We start from the raw sequence: 12,922 nt of genomic DNA, 5'->3' as shown, positions 1-12,922 counted from the left end.
CCTCACTTTTACAGCAGAATAAAGATATTATGTTCTCACAAGTTCCTACAGTCACCTGGCAACCACCTACAGAAGAACACCCAATTAATGGCTTCCCTGGAAGAAAGGCTACAGCTTGAGTGCAAGTCTTTCTGTTTAGTCACCAGAGAATCAATTCAGGAGAGGGGAATTGTAAATGTTTCAACTACAGGGTAAGCTTACACAAGATCTTTTAATGATGAGGTAACCACAATCATGAAGCCATGGGGCCCAGCAATACAGAAAAAGCAATTTCCTAAATTCACACATCCACGAACTGTCATTTTAAAGTTCAGAGAGGACTGACCAGCAAGTTACCATGAAATAAGGGAAGGGATATTCAGAGTCGCTGCCAACTCCCTGGTGTTCCTCGCCCTTGCATTGGCTACAGACCTCACCACCCACCGTTCTTTACTGGCCCTCACTTCCAGTCCTAGTTTGAACTGCCTTTTAATGAACTCAGGGCAAAAGCTATGCAACGATGGCTGCAAACTGAGGTCACTTCTTCCCTGCAAAGTCACACCGTGGCTTGTCCCAGAGGGTGACAAATACCTGCCCACCTCTCTCTAGTTTAGATACAAACCCTTTAACATGTATAAACTGGAAGCACCCGTCACAGGAGCTTGTATCTCACTGTGTTACTCTGTCCCAGTTGATGTTACGGGACATAAATTCAATTTCTTTCAGTCACAGAGGGAAATGTTGAATTGTAAAGGATATTGTAAGAGACAGACTAAAACTTGCCCTAATTACTACAGCCTGCTTGAGTCAATATGCAAGTGTTACAAAGCTTCCCATACAAACTGAAGAAGTTAATCTTAGAAATAAGAATGATAAATGCTGTGCTTTCATCAAAAAAAGCTTTTCCTTTGAACTTCTAATTAGGCAATAAAAATGTATTAAGTATTTTAGGGAGAAACTTTCTCAGGAAATACAGTGATAACACATTTATCATTTTCTGTGGCTCAGATGGTATTTGACATAATTTCTCCTTAGGACCCTCCTTACCTCCAGCCAGCTAAACTCTCATGCCTTAATTCCACAGTGATTCCAAGTTTCCTTTCATTAGGAAGGCTATGAAGAACCACAGACTAACTCCTTAACTTGTGATCTAGTTGATAAAGCCCAGAGAAAAACAGTCTGAGAAGATGCAATGTGAGGCTTGGCTCATGTCAGACTGAGTTTTCTACTTTATGTTTTTATACCCGAAGAGTATATGAATATATTTTCAGAATGTATTTTCAGTCTTTTTCTTACTGTACTTTCCTTTAAAAAAGAGGTGCAGCCATTGCACATGATACAGCCATGAAGTAACCCTGCCAAAGAGACCTCACTCTTAGAGAAAGGATCTTGAGGAGTTTGTTCATGCAAGAACCTGATCCAGAAGGGATGCATAGTCAGGTCACTCTGAATCGGACAGCAGACCTGGGGCTTTTGAGTACGTGCTTGTAAGGTGAAAGTCAGTCAAATGCCACAGAACAAAACAGTGGCATTCAACAGCATCCAGTGTCCCACTGGCAGTCAGTAGTTCCATGGTAAGGGAACTGGGGGAAGGGAAGCTGTTTCCTAATGTGGCGGAAATCATCACTTACCGGTCTGCTCAGTAACACCCTCTGAGAAGACCAGAAGCAAACACGAGTGCAGCCACGGCTGATGTAAACAAATAAACCAAAACAAAAACCAACATTAGCCAATGCCAGACAAGAAAAAAACATCATTGGGAGGGTAAAAAGGTACTGGCAAAGATTGGCAATAATTAGAAATGTTCCTAAGAGGCATGAACATAGCTTTCCACCTATTTCCAAACACAGTAAGACTCCTTGAAGGCAGACATCAATTACTGCTAAGTTAAATGATGGGAAAGAAAATGCTACGTATGAGTGCCCAGAATTTTAACACATTGCTTTTATATCCAAAAAGGACCATCTCTACACTATTAAATGCTGAGAACATCAATTTTTACTGAATGTGTTTTGCTTCTGTTTTAAAAATATGAGAAAAAAAGAAGTGCCCGGCATAGAGAATTGGTCGTCTTTTGCCAATAATGCTAGTCAATATTAGCATGTAAGTTTTTAATGATTCACTACACTCTTTGATTATCCACTCCCAAACCCCACCTTAATTAGCAGAAATATTGATTTTACAATGTTCAGTCCTACAAGCTTAAGAAGTATGAGCTGATAAACCTAGTCCTGAATAATAAAAAATTAAACTGATATAGTAATAAAATTGTTACAATGAGAAAACGTCCTCCTGGACCTAAACTGAGTTGCAATAGATAACATTTTAAAATTTTAGTTTGAATCCTGCTGAGGCAATCATTTATGGAATGCTGCCTTGCCAAGCAAGTCACCAAGAGCTCCTTGAGAGGATGTGATTGTACCATTGCCACAACATACTGTCTGGTTCAAAATATTCTCCCCAAAGTATAATAGAGTCATAGCACAAAGCAAATGGTGCCAAAGGTCTAGCTGACAAGGTTTTCCTATCAAGGAGAAAAACCACCCGGTCCAAATTTAGTTTTTATAAAAAGAATGACAGAAAGTTAGTGTTTTTTCATTCAGCACACAAAAAATATGTTTCCAGATTTCTATCCCATAAAAATGAAAATTCTCCTTTTCTTTTATAAGAATAGGAAATTCTGAGCATCTTTTCTGTCTTAGAAACCATAGTACAGCTACAGTCAATGGACATATGTTTAACATTAACAGATACACTCCTAAGTCTGAAGGGACAAGCGTAATATGCCAACGTTACCTTCTGTTTTAAAGCAGCCATAACATTGCCAATAATTCCTAAGATCAAGCTGTAACTATTCAAGCTACAGAGCCTTCACTTCTTTTAAATTCTGAATTTGCACAAGCATTTTTGAAACAAAATGTTACCAGCATTCTATAACAAAAGACTAAGCACTCAATTCATTAAGTGCCCAGAATGATCACTTAGAGGAAGACACTTGTCCCTGCTTAAGTTTCAGTAAAAAGAGGACACACGTTCAACACTAGTCCTTTTCCTAATTTCTATAAAGGAGCAACCTACATCGCCAGGTCAGCACTCATACAAAAGGAAGGAGCAAACAGTTTTATGTAAAAAGAACACATTTTAATCCATTCTTCCTTGAGAGCAAGTGTATCTTTTGGAAAAGGTAAAAAGCATGTCTTAGCTGTAAGTAAGTCCTTATGTAAAGAACTAAAGCAAATAACTAAATCCTGGCTAATATTTGACAGTTGCCACCTTATGGAAACACTGAGGTCTGCAAGGACAGTGGCAGAAGGATTAAATGGTAAACTACTATGTCAGCTGTTGAAGAGATTAAAAACCAACAGCCTGTGTAGCAGTAACAACAAAAAAGACCAACAGGACAACAGCAAGTGGTGGCATCAGCATTACCAGAAATGTGTGTCAAAGAGGCTTTAGTTACTATTTCAACATCAAAGCAAGTACCTTAATTCTCGAACATCCCAAGATATGGAAGGAAGCAACACCTTCTGAGGTGCAGCCCATTTGACAAATCATGCTTGTCTAAACATCAACTCAGGAACTCTTTTTTTCCTCCTCTTTTCCTTTTAGAGAGATTTCTGGCACTGTTGGTGATAGTGGCTGGCTCTGAGTGTTGGGTGCCAGGGCACAACCCCTCCCTGCTGCTGGAGAGGAGCAGCCCTGGGGCCTGGGCACCTGCTGGGAGGGAGCCGTGCAGAGCAGCTCCACACCTGCTGCTCCCCAAAGTAAGGGTTATCAGGTGGTGCTGCGGGGACACGTCTGTAAGGCTTGCTGTGAGTCATACACACAGTGCAACACAGCCAAGACTCTGAAATGGTACCTCAGGCAGAGCAAACACTGACACATTTTCTTCCCACTTACAAGAACCAGGACTCAGGGCCATGACTCCTTTCCTTCTCCAGAAAAATGCACCCCAAGCACAGTCAAATAGTGGGCCAAGCTATGGAAAGTATTAAAAAACCTCCCACGAATGTATATATACAGGAGATGGCCAAAGCAAGTTTTCCTATGGCTGCCCACTCCCTTTCAGTCCCACTTACATCACAACAACTGTTCTGAGTTCAATGTGAAAGGTAAACTGGGGGCACTGCCAGCATGAGCACAATCCTAAAAGACATTAAATGAAGAGATGTATGGACTCTCAGCATCAGTCAAGAGCTGACACATGGTGTCTCCCCCTGTTGTCAACAACAGACAACTGTGAAAAAGGCAGCCAGAAGGTAGCCAATTTTGGGAGTTTCTGGGTGATGGTTATAGGCTAGGCCAAGCACACAACTACAGTCACCCCAGGCTTCCAACAGTTTAAAAGTTTTCTTCTGTTTTAGCTTTAGGTGTGTTTTTGTTTTCCTTCCCTTGATTTTATTGAGAAGATTACTAATGAAAACCAGATCTATCAGAACTTGCTTCTGTATATGAATGGCACCTTCAAAGTTCATCTAGAACCTGGCAAATGAGTCCTTAAGGCTCCTTAATAAAACTCCTAAATGCAGTATGCTGTTTGTACTGATCTTTAGTTCTTTACCAGAATAAAACTTGACTTACGTTCCTTCATTAGTAGAACTTACAGAGAATTTAATGCACAGGACAGGCAGATGCATGGACTTAATTAAAAAGGCAAAGAATGCAAACAGAAATAAAATATTATCTACTTAAAAATAATTAGGTAAATAGATTCCTATAGAAAAAGCAGTTTCCAGGTCATAATCTGTACAATTTCAACAACTGAAATGGAACAGGTACTGATTTTCACCCATTACAACAGCTCCCAATTCTGACTTTTTAAAATATTTTGTGCGAAACATTGCATAGAATTTTTTACACTGTGAATTTCTTGCTTAAATCAGTAATTTGGAAAAAATACATTCAGTTCTGTGACAGCACATTTCGTCACAGGTAGTTCAAAACATTTTGCCAAGTGGATCAGTTAATTTCACAAGTTTGCTGTGATGCAGTGTAATGAGACCAATTTTTTAAACGCCTATCTGGTTAAACTTTCTGGTAGAGAATTTGCGCATTTGCATGTAAACAAAAAATGATTTTTCAGCCATTAGACCCACTTGGCATTGAGAAGAATGTCATCAGCACTCACAAGCTACTTTTAGTTCCTGCCAATAAGATCCATGCTGCTGTCTCTGAGTCAGGATACGCAAAGTAAACCGATAAAATTTTAGAAAGTGAATCAGAGGACCAAGCAGTGCATAAATGAAGGTGAAATGTTACTATTTTGTCAAAAATATTCTTTACCAATTATAACTTTTGTCCGTATTTTTTTCTGTTGACATAATTTCCTGATCCAAAAAGAAAAGGCTGATAACTGATTTATGACTGAACAATTGAAGACTTCCCAAATTTTGAAAACTTCTAGTAGTTGTAAAAGATGAGGTCGTCGATGAATAATGCCAGAGGCTGTGCATGTATGAGGCAACGATACACTTCACTAATTTCTTCAAATTGTAGCTCTTAAAGGATGATTTACTGTGGAAAGGAAATATGGAAATGACTACCTTTTTCCCTAGAAATCTATTGCCTCTTCAAGCAGGCATTGTTCCATATGGTATTATTCCAGGCTAGCAGGTAGATATCTAATAACTAGATCTTCTTGCAAGCTTAAGTTCTTAAGCATGAGACCGATGGCTCAAAACCACAACTATAAACCAAGTGGAACTACTGCTGTCATTTGTTATTGAAAAAAAAGAAATAAATTTCTCTCAGTTATAATGTATTGATACAACCTTACAGCAGTTTCTCAGCCTACTGGAGACAAAAAAGTGAATACAGTTTTACAGTGTTACTTTTCCCACAGTCTTTGATACATGGATCCATGTCAGGAATGTAACCAACAGGAGGTAGAAGAAACTGCTGCCTAGGCTAGTTCTTGTTCTTTTGCAGTGAGTGCCAATTCACTGCATGGCTCAAGCAGCTCAAATGGATTCCCTGCTGTCATCCTTTGTGTGTCATGAAAAATATGCTGGAGGAGAAGGATGTCTGAAGAGTTCTATGCTCCTGGTCTACAGATTCACTTTACGCTTTGCTGTTATCCAGCATGAATTCAAATTACAATAAAGTGGACATAAGTTACTCATTCATAAAATTCAAAACTGACAAATTCAAACATTTATTAAAGGTGTGGAAATTAAAGAAAAAACACAAGTATACAAGTATCTCTATGGAGGTAAGTTACATCAAAGAAATCTCACCTCTTCCTTTCCTTACAAGGCAGGTTTCCAGATTTTGTCCATGTCCTCCCTTCCTGACAAACTACTTTAGTTTTCACAGCTGGTTCCTGACTGGGAACACATCCATTCACTCCACCTCTGTGCAATGAATGATATCCAATCTTTCTCTCTTCAGCAAAGCATAACTTAATATATTAACTTGTAGTTTCTATATTGTGTGTCAAATGCATGATAAATGTTGGTGCCCTGAAATCTAGCAGCTTTTTATTATGCAAGAGTAAACCAAATTCACCCTGTAAAATACTTATGTTTCATGCTGAATACATTAAGAATAATGTCATAGTGATAAATACAGTCATCTTTTCACCTTTGTAAAGGAAATGCAGGAGGTCCCCACACCTTACTGACCTTCAATGGTCATGAGACCGTGGCAGCAGAGAGTGCAAATATCTGTACAGGCTCTGTTCTGCCCACATAAACTATGACACAAAGTAGAATCACCAAACTACTTCTTGTATATGTTAATTAACCGAGCAACTTAAACCAGGTTACATTAAATAGATGACTCTTAACACATAGCTCAAATTCCCTAAGTTGTTTTCCTGCTGTATTTTCTGAGACAGCATAAAGTGGCCTTGAAATAAATAGAAAATCCCACCAACACAACAAAGCAATATAATATAGAACCATGCAGCATATCTGATAAAAGAATTCCACATGGAAGAAAGATCAAGAACAACCAAACAACTTTATCTTATTTTAGAAAAATAAAATTCACAAGTTAGAGAAGAACTTGGGTAGTTCTAAATTGACACTTCCTGCAGCAGAAATATTGCCTAAGCTCTTTTAGAACTTGCTTGCATGCCAGAGCAAATATTTTCATTTCACTGACCTTGCTAGGCAACTCCCCAACATAAAGTGTATGGTAAAATAACTCTCCAGTAATACCAAGCCTGGAATATTTATTAAAAATATTTGTAATCCATGAAAACAAACTCTTAATTCCACACATATTCAAACCATGAACTCCATTCTGTGTATTAAATAGCACAACAGAATCTCATCTAAAACAGGTTTTCATGTGGGAAAAGAGGAGGTGGTGGTGAGTGGGTGCTCTTCTCTACATTATTACTAAGATTTGACCCTTTGAGCCATCACTGACTAAAATTACCACACTTGATTTCCAGCTTTTTGGATGCACACTGTACTATGTTCCACTGCTCTATAGGAGAATTAGCAGCAGGAATTTAGAAGCATTATCAAATATTTTCTTATGAGAAAATAAAGGGCATATTAGGATGCAAGTTGTAATTCTGCCTGTGCTTTTTGCTCTGATATACCTAACATCGTGCAGGCCTAAATGACTACATCTTTCCATCTGCACCATCAAAAATTAGGATATATGTCTACCTACCACTGTAGCCTCCAAATAATAGAAATACTAGTGTGGAAGAGGATCTGTTTTTGTGGTCTTATGTAGGACAGCTTAAAAAAAAAGTGTCCTTGCATAAGTTACGATTCTTTCAGATCCATCAAGATCACACTCTCTTCTCTGAGTGACCTTGTTCTGCTAAGTAAAAGGAACTGGGAACTTTTTCTATGACTGAATCAAGAATAATTATCATCCAGTTTCACAAGACAGATGAATGTAATGGTCAATGGTATCTATGTAAGCAAGAAACACCTGTCTGAAATGGACTGCATTTATAATGACTGCTGTTGTTTTAGGTTTTTTGGCAGTGAGTTTCACCTGTTCTAGAGAGGTATGTAGGTGAAATAGGAGGATTTCTACCATATACAAATCTAGAAGCAACATTTACTAGCATGACAGTGGAAGAAAGCATAGAGCATGTCTAATTTTTGGAGGCCAATTTGTACGATTTTTGGTGCTGAGTCTTTGTTTCATACACAAAATTAATAGCAAAATGGCTATTACTGTCTTCATGTTTAAACCTGGTTCTTACTAAGAGAGAAAATTTGTTTATATGGATTGTTATTTACTGAGCTCTGATCCACATTCTTAGTGGAAACTCATCTTGGCAAAAATGCTGTGAATTTCATTCTTGTCCCTGAAGAATCCCACAAGAAATACACACAGACAGACCAGTTTCTTAACACTTGATATCTCTGACCAAGAAGTACATGTAGTGTCTTAACACCTTAAAAGAAGAAATGTGGCAGTCAGAAAGTACTTTACCTTTTAAGAAATGATCCAGGGGAGTTTGTGGTCACCTTATAGTTTGACAAGTTTTCCATAAACCTCTAAAACCACTAACTAAGCAACCAGTCCCCACAGATACCCATTCCCTGCTTTGTTTTTACCTTCTTTTATGAAAGGATCCAACTATCAGTTCATAAATCCTGTAAATGCTTTTCATAGTGGTTTTTACTGCCCTTTGGAATGAAACTATCCTGGAGGAAAAGGGAATTCACAACTGTACTTTCTTACCAGCCAATTTCTGTACACATCTGTAAGTAAAGTACTGAAATAGCTTGTCCATTTTTGTGTTTTACGTCTGAAATTAGAAACTGAGTAATAGCTGGGAATTGATCAGGTGAGTGTTGGAAAATGAGGACTAAGGGATACAGGTTGAATCAGATGCAGAAGATGCAGAACAGACCTTTATATTAGACTGTATTCACAGCTGTAAGCTAGCAGAAGGTATTTAGAAAGATGAAATTAGAACAATGGGAGTAGAAAAATGTACTGATACAATATCTTTACCATTACCAGAAGGAAATACTGTGAACTGTGATATTGTAGCTGTATCTGATGGTTGACTACTTCATCTTTAAGAAACAATTTTCTGGGGTGGAAGAGGAAAGAAATAAGTTGGATTTTGGGTTTTTTTCCCCCACCATTTCTATGTCACTTGAAATATTTTGCAAATACCCACTGGAAATTTCTCCCCTAATTATGTAAATATCCACTTGTGAACTGTGAAAAATTAGAAGCATATGCATAGAAAAACTGAAAAACACATTATTGAAAGTGGTACAGAGAATCACAGATTACCTGAAAGCAGGATGTTATCAGCTATCGTTGCATATATTCTTGCTTACACATCTCTCCAGCCATGATGAAGACACTGAGGTTTCTAGAATGCAAGCAGCTTCAGAAAGCTGGATATTTGGTACAGACATGGTAGCCGGTGTGCTCAGCCCTATAAAACCCCAGCTAAAGAGCTGATAAATGCACACACTGCATACTGGGCTGAACAGTGAATGACAGAGACAGAGGGGAGTTCAACTGCATCCTTGAAGAAGCTTCACAAGTCCTGGGAGTTTACTGACCCACTCAGCATCCTTAGTTTTGACAAAATGTGCTGCTGGGTATATGAGATGAGTCATGCCTGAACTGCTTGCAAGTGCTACTGAGTTCAAAAAGACGGGTTCTCCACATCTGCTCCTCCATAGCTTAGTCTAGAGTGTTTACAGTGGGAACTGGGTGTACAACTGGCTGTTTTTCTCATTTTGAGTAACTATAAAATGTAGACACTGCTAGTGAAATGACATTATAAACTACTGATTTACAAGTGGACCAATGTCTAAAACCTTCACTTGTGAGCACTGAAAAGCAGATAGTGAGGAGGAGGTAGTGGAGAGGAAGATATTGCTAAGCTCTTCGCTTATGATGTAAATCTCTTATCCACGACAAATTAAAATAAAGAAGAATTGCTGGACAATAATGCACAGAATTCTGCTAGAATTTGACACTCCCAGAACAGCAACATTGCAGATACAGATTGCCAGTGCATACCTGTAAAGCATCAGCTTCAATATTTCACAAAAGGCAGCAACCTAAACAAAACATTGAAGCATCTCTCATGGATCTGTCTTCAAAAAGATTTAAAGCCACTGCTTTGAAAAAGCAACAAAGTTGTTTTAACTGTGGGGAAAAAAGTTAAGTGTTGTTTGAAGTTTGTACTCATTAGGAAACAGGAAAGGATGATTTGAATAGATATAAACACCCAGGATGATTTGAATATATATATTTTTTTTCAAGGGCAACATAACTGTAGCAGAAAATTACTCCATCCCAGAGGATTAACATATAATTTCTGAAGAATGAGTAACTGTAAACAGTCTTGTTTTAAGAAAGTGCACTTCTCAGCAGTGATACTGATGCTTTCCAAAGTGTGTGTGTAAGTCATCCAGGGCAAACTGTTGACAATACTTTCCAATAACATCTAAAAATGTTGGAAGTTTGCCTCCTGCTGAGATAAATGCAGTAAGTGAAAGAGATTACATAGTTTTCAGGTACAATCATTTTGAAATTCAGATGGTCACCTATCAATACATCGCTTATTTAGAATTTCTAACACTGAACATGCAATAATTAAAAAATTGAGTTTCAGGTGCAGTCTGCCTTTAATACAGTAAACCCCACTCTGAAGCTCCTGAGACTGCTCCAGAAAACCACCTACTCACATCTGCATCCATTAGAAACAGACTGAAAATTCACACCCAATCCAAGTAAGCCGTTGACTGAAATGCAGGACCTCTTCCAGGAGCTCTTGTTTTCTTGTTTTTCTTTCTCTTCATAAAACAAGTAACACACAATGCATTCATTCAAACTGGGCAAACCATGGCATTTCTGTCCTGGGAGGTACAAGGCACAGCATTAGCTCAGTTTATTTCTAGTTACCAAGGCCTCATCACAGCCTTTGGCAGTGAAACCTGCCAGATATAATAAATAAATGGAGCTGCAGCTGCATGGCCAAACTTCCACCGTGCTCATCATGGGCAAAAATAACAGCAGTACAGCTCAGCAGGAAAAGGATGTGCGGAGACATTTTATAGGACAAATAAGAAGTTAACAGTGGTGGTTTAGCCCCACTAAACTCTGAATTCATGGATCAGTATATTTGTTATTATAAAGGATGTACTTTTCAGGAAGATCCTTGTTCTACAGATATAGTGGAAGAAATGGTGGAAGCTAAATGTTGTTCTTGCTGAATCCATTTGCTTTAGGTGGGATAAAATGTTGTTTAGGAGATAATATTTTTAACATGGTTTTATGATTTTTAAATTAAATTTGAGACATTAAAGAATTTTAAAACTGTTCTATCCTAGATTTTTTAGAAACAGGGACTACTTCAGGCTCAAGACAAACTGGTTGCCTCAGCAAGCTCAAAAATATCCATGTACAGAAAAAAAAATTGGTTGGAGAGACTGAATTCTCTTGGAAAGATTCAGATTTATAAGCTTACCTATTCACATCTGTTTACCTCTCTGCCACTGAAGAAAGAGAAAATACACCTATAAACTAAACAGAAACTACCAAATTGTACCAATAAAATAAGATTTTAAGACCAAGATAGAGACTTGTAAATGGTAGATGAATCAATAAAACTGTGGTTCTTCATGGAGAATAAAGATCAATAAATGACCCTGTAATAGTCTAGTGATGCCTGTAAAGGATTCTGCTGGCATTCCAGAGCAAATGTGATTACAGGGCCGATTGGTGCTGTGGAACTTCATCACACACTGTGATAAAGCCATGGTTTTTAACTCTGCAGCCAAAAATAAGTTGAGAGACGTTTGCCTTGTTTCTTGCAGTAACGTAAGAAGTGTTCAGCACCCCTGGCAAAACACTGGCTAATCACTTGTACTGTGCTCTAAAAACCAGTCTCGATCGAAGTGTTGTAGCCCAGTGCCCTCCTAAGTTCTGCAAAAAGTTTCAAAGGTTCACTTTTTACAAAGTGTTGCATTTAAGCTGCTTGTGTGTTGCAATGTGTCATAGGTCATATTTTGATCTTCTGATTTACCACATAAACTTGTCATCTTTGTTTACTGCCAGCATGAAACCAACATGCTACATTTACGACAGCTGCATAAAACTGATAAGGCTGAATTTTGGCAATGATGGACAGCAAACAACAGCCATGCTGCTGTTTGCTTAATGTGCTGAGCTGGCAGAAGGGAAACAGAAGCTACTGAGAGAATCTACATCTTTACTGTTGACAAATCCATTTCATGGCTGGAGAGAAACACATCTGCACTTGGCACGGGCTCCACTTAAAACCAGAAGGATCATTGTTTTAGTGGACATTACAGAAACTAACGCCCCAAGTGACTCTGATGCAGTAATACCAACCCTTTAACTGCTGTCTAATGATTTCCGCAGACACGAAATGGAATATTTTATTACTATTTTCACCCATCTGTGCTGCTTTTTCTTTCAGCTCAGATTTGCCAAAACTGTAATGCAAGTCTCTATCCTTTACACCACCACATACATCTTGGTATCAATACACCAATTAAACATTTCACCGGTGTCACAGGTAGGAACTGCTGAACTCTCACACAGGCAGAAGCACAACTCAGATGTGTATACAGCTAGAGCCTGCTAATTATTAAGCCATCCTCCTATTCTAATTTATGGTTTCTCTTAACCTTAATAGAGGGAGTCGAGAAGGAAGCTTGCCTGGAAGTTGTAACATGACAATAGGACTAGAAAGGCCATCACTAAGTCATTGTTTGACCACACACTTTTGTGGCTATGGACAAGTAAGTCAAGCACCTACACCAAGGTTTTACTTTGTACACGGAATGCACTTGCAGAGTGAATTTCTTCACTCTCCATACTTTGTTTCACATTGTGGCCTAGCATCTTGGGACACATGGGCTGGATCCTGCTCTAAGCTGCCTGGGAGATTTCCAGAACCATGACAAATGTGCTCCACCAGTAACTGAGCATTAAGCCATCAAGACTAGACAACAGG

The 12,922-nt window shown here is 38.5% G+C and overlaps 1 protein-coding gene across 2 annotated transcripts in view; it reads right to left on the bottom strand.

Annotated features, from left to right (window-relative positions):
- Positions 1-12,922, bottom strand: part of LYRM4 (LYR motif containing 4) — an 86,469-nt gene that overhangs the window by 18,346 nt on the left and 55,201 nt on the right. The window lies entirely within an intron of this gene.

This window comes from Aphelocoma coerulescens, chromosome 2 (genome assembly GCF_041296385.1).
Source record: "Aphelocoma coerulescens isolate FSJ_1873_10779 chromosome 2, UR_Acoe_1.0, whole genome shotgun sequence".
In the NCBI taxonomy this organism is placed as follows: Eukaryota; Metazoa; Chordata; class Aves; order Passeriformes; family Corvidae; genus Aphelocoma; species Aphelocoma coerulescens.
The sequence above is the reverse complement of the archived record's forward strand: the minus strand, read 5'-3'. Positions and strand labels throughout refer to the sequence as shown.